An 8,666-nucleotide genomic window follows, 5' to 3' on the forward strand; every position below is an offset into this window, starting at 1 on the left:
ACACATAGAGGGAAAATAACATGGCCATACTGTAACGGTTGGGAGTGTAAAAGGTCCCAGATTAAGGGAAAGGAAGGAAGGAAGGAAGGAAGGAAGGAAGGAAGGAAGGAAAAGAGAGAGAGAGAGAAAAGAAAGAATGAAAGAAAGAGGAAGGAAGGAAAGAAAAGAAAAAAGAAAAGGAAAGAAAGATTCTCCACCCAAAGTGGTGAAAGACCACCATACCAGCAGACTGTGATAAGTACACACCAATAAAACTATACCAAGTGATACATCCAAAAAATACTATAAATAAGTCAAGATGTAAAAAGTTGTTTGGGTAACCCCTGGAAAGGCAAGAAGGGACAACAGAGGAATGAGAGAGACAGAAGACTGAAACAAATAATAAAAAGGCAGATTCAAACCCTACACATCAATAATCACCTTAATATTAAAAGATCAGAAGACTAAAAGACACAGACTGGGAGAAACATAAGAAACCATAAAGCTTAGTTGGAGGCAGGGAAGACACAGACGGACTGTAAGATGTGCGGATGGACACAGTTGACACTGAATATAAATGAACCCAAAGAGAATCCAGGAATCGTTATGTTAGGTTACATATTTTGAACTCTATTGTAAAGGTGATGACAAGCCAGTCAAGGGTGAGAGAAGAGACTTGATCGGACGTATGTTTCCAGAGCTCCCTGGAGAATGAATTGGAGGATGCAAGAACGGAAGGTCCACCAGGTAACTATCAGGATAGTTTGTTTTAAGCACGCGTGCGGCTCAGAACAGGAGGTGGTTGGGACTAGGGGAGGCTGCAGGGCGATGGACAAGGGACCTGATTCATAGGACGCTCAAATGAGCAGTGGGAAGCAATTGACCAGTCATCCAATGTGAGCTCCTGACATAAACACCACTGACAGACTCTCGAATTAGGCTCTCGTTAATCTTCTCTACCTGTTAAGTCATGGATGAAGTCGTCCATCTATCATCTTAGGCTTCCACCCGATTGATCACAGCCCTGTGTGAGAATGTATTGTACATCAGCACAATCCGGTCCACAATATGTGAGCTTCCTCACGTGTGCACACACACATACATGTACAGCACAGCTTTGAAATAAAGATAGGGGAAACGGTATTTCCCCTTCTCCCTAGGATGTGCTCTGATATTGCTTCTTCGTATTTTAATCCATTCCATTCCATGTCTTTCCACGTCAGAGCATTCCAGTATGTTGAATTAAAAACAGTGTTTTGAACCTAAATACATTTCACTATATACCAAATACTAAAGACGTTTTATTCAGTTTGAAAACTCGCCCTAAACGCGATGCCCACATGCTTTATGAACCTCCTTCACCGCGACAGATTGCAATCAACCTGCCAAGTATTCTCCTGCGAGTCCCCTCCCACTTTTGGAATAAATTGCTTCAGACCTTGAGAGTTTTGACATATTTATAAGGTGGCAGGAGACAACTGCTATCTAGCCTCCAACGGGTTGTTAAGCATCTTTTCCCTCCAACAAAGATTTTTCACTAATTTCAGTGCGACGATCACAATGAGGAGACGCGCTGCATAAACGGTGATTCTACAAAACTACCTCTATGCATGAACAAGGACAATTTTCTCCTTTGTAATTCAGCAGTGAACTTTCAAGACATATAATTATGACGTCTCTGTGTTCTGCTTTACTGCCAGCGTTATCTCAAAATGTGTCCTGTGGGACACCCGTTCCCCAGAACACATATACATACGTGTCATAAGAAAAAAAAAAAAGGTTTCTTGGTCAAATTGCTTTGGAAAACGTTGGGCTAAAAATGCATAAAATGGTTTGTTTTACTGAAGAGTTTTTACAGCTTGTAATAAGCTACATATAAATTTATAGGTATGATCTTTTCCTTAAATTCTTCATACTCCATCTAATTTGAAGTCTGTCCGAATATTTCACGAACCTCCCAGCTCCGACATGGACCAAACACATCTCTGAGTCTTCCTTCCCTGATAGTTGATTCCCTCCTTGAATTCTTCATGAGCGGGAACACCATTTTCCCAGGTCAAATGGTGTTTGACTGTCCCAGGGACTCAGGGCAAGACATTTAGTTTTATCTTTGAGTGACTTCTTTCCAAGATATAAAACTAATGCAACCAGTGCATGTGGGTGGCTCAGTTGGTTAAACATCCAACTTCAGCTCAGGTCATGATCTCACAGTTCATGAGTTCAAGCCCCATAATCAGGCTCTCTGCTGTCAGCACAGAGCCTACTTGGGATTCCATCTCCTCTCTTTCTGCCCCTCCCCTGCTTGCACACATGCACATTCTCTCTAGCTCTCTCAAAAATAAACATTAAAAAAATTTTTAAAACAAAAGCAACCATCAAATCTTCAAAATAAATCCCAAAGCCACACAAAATGAATGGGTCCAAATCACCATAGTTGCTAGCAAGCGTTACAGAAACTTTTAGAGGGCCCCCCTCCTTCTGAGCCTTGATACGCATCTGTCTGTGCTCCACTGGGGACTCAGAGTAGATCCAGTAATAATGTAGGTCAGTCCCCACCCCCCTTCTCTGATTGAAATCTTCCACTGACTTCTTTTCCTAATTGGAACAAAATTCAAAATCCTTCCCGTGGACCTCAAGGACCAATACCATCTGGATGCTTGCTACTTTCTCACTTCTCTTCCCCCCAATTTCCCCCGCAGCCATTCCCCTTTTCTCGGTCCCTCCTGGCCCCTGGAGTTGGCATCCACTTTATCCTCAGCCTATAATGCTCTTCTACCTGATGTTTTCGTGCCTCCCCCCTACACCATCCCGGTGCTTGCCCTTACACCAGCTGCCCCACCCACCCTGCCTTGAAGAGCATCTAGGCTTACTCTTTATCCCCCTTCATTGACTTTTTCCTTTCCTGGGACTTATCACTACCTCACATTCTGATTTCTTGCCTCTCTGTCCACTTTTTGTTTGGCGTGTCTTCCCAGCTATAGAACGTGATTCCAGTAGGGGCAGGGATTTCATTTTACTGACAGCACACTCTCTGAGTCTACAGGTATACCCGGCAGACAGTAGCCATTCAGTGAGTAAGTGCTGAAAAATAAATGAGTGAATGTGACAATTTGGATGAGTTAATATGGCATTTTCTCAACGAATGCAGAGGTTTTGTTTTGTTCTGCTCCCAGGGAACAGCCTGCTGCCACCAGAAGCCCTCCCTTTTGACCCCTGTCAAGTCCGCATCCTGTATTTCAGACAGACGTGCAGGATGCGGGCTTTGCAGGGGAGCCGACCTGTGACTTTATCTGTCCCGCATCGACTTACGCCACACATTTCAGTCTGTGTCATCACAGAGTGAAGCATAGAATCTTGCTAAGGACCTTCGGGGAAATTCGTGCTTGATGGCCCTGAGACAGTGATGAAGAGAAATCTGGGAGAAGGGTGCTGAGGTGCCTATGTTCTTCCCTGGAGATGCTTCAGTTCGCCAGGCCAGCCTTACCATGAGAGAAGGCTCCTGGAAACGAGTCCATGCCGGGACTTGTGTTCCAGCTCAGATTCTGGATGTGGTCACGGGGAGTAGGAGTATTCAACGGGGTGAGAGGCTGGGGAGTGAGAGGAGTTGGAGGAGCGGGAGGAAAGGGAGAGAAGCAGGAAGGAGGGGGGAAGTAAAGAACGAGGAGGAAGAAGAAGGGAGGGAGGGAGGAAGAAGGGAGGAGAGAAGGGGATGGAGGGAAGGGGAGGAAGGAGGGACACTTTGTGTTCCTCTCCAGGTATCTTACGGCAGGAGGAAGCAGGGACTGGAGGTGAAGTTTCTCCACCGGCACAGCCTCTGTGCTCAGGACCATCTCGCCATCTGCCTTCCTGTTTCATTAACAATACGTTCTCTTGAATTTCCAGAGGTTAAATTATTGCATATTTAATAGGAAAAAACAATGATCAGACAAACAAAAGAATCTTCCAGTGGGGAAAGCAGAGCTGGGTTGTGTCATGGCTAATATGGCGGAAGGAGAAGACAGAGCAGCAGACAATTCCAGAGCCACAGGGGCAAGTCTACCCTTCAGGGACAGGGACACCAGAGACCACACAGCATTTCACTGAAATGATGCTAACAGGGGCACCCGGGTGGCTCAATCAGATAAACATCCGACTCTTGGTTGTGACTCAGGTCATGATCTTATAGCTTTGTGAGTCTGAGCCCCATGTCGGGCTCTGTGCTGACAGCGCAGAGCCTGCTTGGGATTCTCTCTCTCTCCCTCTCTCTCTCTGCTGCTCCTCCACTCGCTCGGTCTCTGTCTCTCAAAAAAAAAAATAAATTTTACAAAATGATGCTAATAACTTCATTACTTTCACCGTGAACAAGGGCAGGGAGTCCTCCCCACAGGAGCCTTTCCGAAAGGCCACTTCTTAGATACCATTGGAGCTGCCAGTGCTCGCCCTTGGCAAACCAGGGTCTCCCGTGAGGTGGCCCATGTCCAAGTCTTGGCGATGCTGCTGACTGCCTCTCCAGCCGGCCTGCTTCCTTCCTGGGAAGCTTTGAAAACATGGAGTGTGAACTGTACAGGTCACGGTGAGAGAGCGTGTTCCTGTGTGGCCATGGGGAGAATGTGTGCAGTAATGTGGGAGAGAAAGACGACTCAGAGACGGAGGAACCTACCAGGTCTTGTCATCCTCTCAACATCGGAGGAGAAGTGGGTTAACACACTGAATCCAGTTTTCATCCTTAAAATGAGACTACTTTGTCTCCTGGCTGGCCAGGGTAGCATAGACACCATGTTCCCTGGCCCCTCTGCTCATCACAACTACAGACGCTGGACATCATGCAAGAGGCCACGGACGGACGATCATGGAAGGTAGTAAGCAGGAGATGAACAAGTGCAGGACAACCCCCCCCCAAAAAAAAACCCCAAAAAACAATGAAACTGAAAGCCAGTTCTTGCCCAAAATACACACAATTGATAAACCTCTGTTAAGATTGGCAAAAATAAAGAGAAAAAACACAAATCACCAATGAAACAGGGCACAGCACTTCCCATCCTCAGCTATTGGGGGTAAAGGAATACTCTGGTAGCGTGTTGAATGCGCCCTGCCGAAGATATATATCCAAGTCCTAACCCTCAGTTCTGGTAAAGACAGTAAAACCCTGGTTTGCGAGCATAATTTGTTTCTGGAAACATGCTTGTAATCCAAAGCACTTGTATATCAAAGTGAATTTCCCCATAAGAAATAATAGAAACTCAGATGACTCATTCCACACCCCAAAAATAGTCATATAAAAATGATTTCAATACTGTAAATAATAATAAAGAAAATACAAAATAGAAAAATTAAAATTAGCTGCACTTCCCTTTGAAAACCTTCATGGCTGGTGTGAGGGAGACACGGGAGAGGAGGGTGGACTTTCACCATCACTAACAGAATTACTGCCATCTATTGGCTCAATGGAATCTTTTTCTTTTTGTGCAACTTATCCACTGACACTTGCTTTTGCCTCCTTTTGAGGATTTCACAGAAATGTGACATCACATTGTCATTAAACAGATTCATCACTCATACCGCTATGGCCTTATTTGGGTGGTGCTTTTCTATAAAATTTTGCACTGTTTCCTTCATTTTACACACCTCCCTAATCTCATTTGAAGTGAGGGATTCCTCTGCCCTTTTCTCCTCCTCCTCTGCAGATGAGATGCAGAAGTAGACTTCTTACAAACTCTTGCGGTTTCGGCCACTCACATACCTCATTTGTACTTCTCGCTGATCTCCTTCTTGACTTCCACTGTAATGATCTCCTTCTTGCTGCCTTTCTTTTCAAGGTTTTTCTGCACGGGGCCCATTATTTATGCTTGCATGGATGCTGACTATAGTACAGTATGAATAAACTCTTGTCATATCCTGTATTTAACATAACTGGCAATAAGGCAGCAGAGGAAAGGGTGTCTATCTGCAGGCAGCCTGACCTAGAAGGAAGCCAAGCCTTCCTAAGCTCACTCTAGTCTGAAAAACAAAAGACTGTCCATAGTGGCTTTGAAGCGACAAAAAAATACAGTAGTGCCAGTTGTGGTCACCTACCAACCTTCTGAAAAGTCACTGATTTTTGCCAAACACCGTGAGCTCATGGATCTTCAAGATCCACAGACTGAGAAAGAAAGAAAGAAAGAAAGAAAGAAAGAAAGAAAGAAAGAAAGAAAGAAAGAAAGAAAGAAAGAAAGAGAGAGGAGCCATTGGTTCAGTTGGATCACATGACATTCGACATCAGGTACTACTCGTATTGCAGGACATCACTCACTTATCAAGTTAAAATTTATTAGAAATGTTTGCTCGTCTTATAGAACATTTGCAGAACAAGTTACTCTCCATCCAAGGTTTTACTGTACAACTCTGTTGGAAAAAGGATCTTTGCAGGTGTAATTAAGTTAAAGATCTCCAAATGAGTTCACCCTGAGTTTGAGGTGGGCCCTAATACCCTGAATGCCGGCGTGCTTGTAAGGCAGAGGGTGGGACCTGAGACGCAGAGACGCGCAGGAGGAAAGCTGCATGCTGAAGAAAGCAGGGACCATAGTTACACAACCTCACGCAATGAGCGCCAGCATGGCCCATGGCCCCGATTTTAAGAAAGAGGATGGAACACATATTCCCCACGCCTCCAAAGGAATCAACCTTTCTGACACCATGACGTTGGGCTTCTGGCCCCCAGAACTATTAGACAATCAATTTCCGTTGTTTTAAGTCAACACGTTTATGGTCATTTCTTACATCAGAGCTGGGAAATGAATATGATTATGAACAAGTTACAGTTTCACCTTTGACACTTAGAAGAAAGGGAATAATTCCTCATAAACCACAAACAACAAAAATTCAACGAAGATGAAGTATGGAACCCCAATAGTCCCACAACAATTAAATCAATTGGGTGTTAATTAATCTAACAAGATAGAAAAAGAATCCTATGAGATGCCTCAGTGGGGTTTACTCCAGACATGTAAGAGACGTCTCACATTCAAAACCCAGCATGACCCACCACACCAACAAGCTAAAAGGAAAAAAACTGTCAGGATGATCCAAATTGACACAGAAAGGTATCTTACAGGATCCAACACCTCTTTATGATAAAAATCCATCAGCAAATTAGGAATAGAGGTGGATCGCCTGAACTCAATACAGAGAATATGCAAAAATGTACATTTAGCGGAATAACTTAGCAGAGAACAGTAAAAGACTGAATCTATTCCACTAATATTGCAAATAAAGCAAGGTCATCCATTCCCATAACTTTTATTCAACATATGACTGGAAGTTCTAGCCACTGAGGAAAGGACGAATAAGGAAAGAAAATCGGGGGCACCTGGGGGGCTCAGTCAGTTAAGCATCTGACTCTTGATTTCGCTCAGGTCACGATCTCATGGTTCGTGAGTTCAAGCCCTGTGTCGGGCTCCATGCTGACAGTGCGGAGCCTGCTTGGGATTCTCTCTCTTCCTCTCTCTCTGTCTCTGTCTCTCTCTCAAAACTAAATAAATAAATTTTAAAAAGAAGGAAAGAAAAAACACTGATGAGAAAGGAAGAAATGAAAATTGCCCTTATTTACAGATAAATAAGGTTTTACTTATTTACTTATAAGGTCAATAAGTATAGTTCAACAAGGTCGCAGGACACAATATCAACATCTAAAAATCACTTGATGTCTTTATGCTACTAAAGCAAATATGGAAAGCAAAGTTAAGACACATGATAAAATGTACGATTTTTCTGACAAAATGAAATATTTATATACATTTACATACAGCCTAGAAGTCACCGCTCTGTCCTAACAACACTTAAAAAGCTGAAGACATTGAAATCAACAAGTCTTCTTGGATCCTGAAGTGAGGGCAGGACGCAAGACACCCGGCTGCCTCTGAGGACAGACAGACGCCAGGGGAACACGGAGCAGACACTCGTCACTGGACACCACTGTGGGGACCAGCGCTGGGGCCAGGAAACCTCAGCTGTGAATGAAAAATTGCTGGGGGCGCCTGTGTGGCTCAGTCGGTTAAGTGTCTGACTCCTGATTTTAGCTCAGGTCATGATCTCACAGTTAGTGAGTTCAAGCCCCACGTTGACAGTGTGGAGCATGCTTGGGATTCAATCTCTCTCTCTGCCCCTTCCCTGCATGTGCTCCTTCTCTCTCTCTCTCTGTCTCTGTCTCTCTCAAAATAAATAAATAAACTCTAACAAAATGACAAGTTGCTGGAGTTATAAACTCCAAGAGGATCCAATCATTTGGGGGAGGGAGACAGTACTGTGAGGCTCACCTCCAGGTAAGTCTGGCCAGGTTCCCACGGTTCAAATCAGAGAAAAACACCCTAGAGCTCCTGACAGGGGTGGGGAGAAGCATCTCAAATGCCCCAGGGCACAGCGTTCTTCTTAACAAGGCCTGCCCTCAGAAGAAACTAGTTAACCAGACCCAGGTGCCTGGGGTATTGTCAGAGCCTGACTGACCTGGGGGAAGGGAAATACCCAACTCCAGATCACTCTAGAAGAAAAATAACAAGAAACACCGGAGAAGTTCATGACCAGAGGCACAGACTCTCCTAAAAGACTGAAATCCAATTGTAGGATATAGAACGCTTCTGCTCCCCCACGCCTCCCAACCACAGAACTAGAGGCCTATTTATAGCAGTTTCTTTTACCCAGGACAGTATGTCCAGCTATCAAGAAAAAATTACAAG

The sequence above is a fragment of the Crocuta crocuta genome, unplaced genomic scaffold, assembly GCF_008692635.1.
Source record: "Crocuta crocuta isolate KB4526 unplaced genomic scaffold, BGI_CrCroc_1.0 scaffold119, whole genome shotgun sequence".
Taxonomy (NCBI): Eukaryota; Metazoa; Chordata; class Mammalia; order Carnivora; family Hyaenidae; genus Crocuta; species Crocuta crocuta.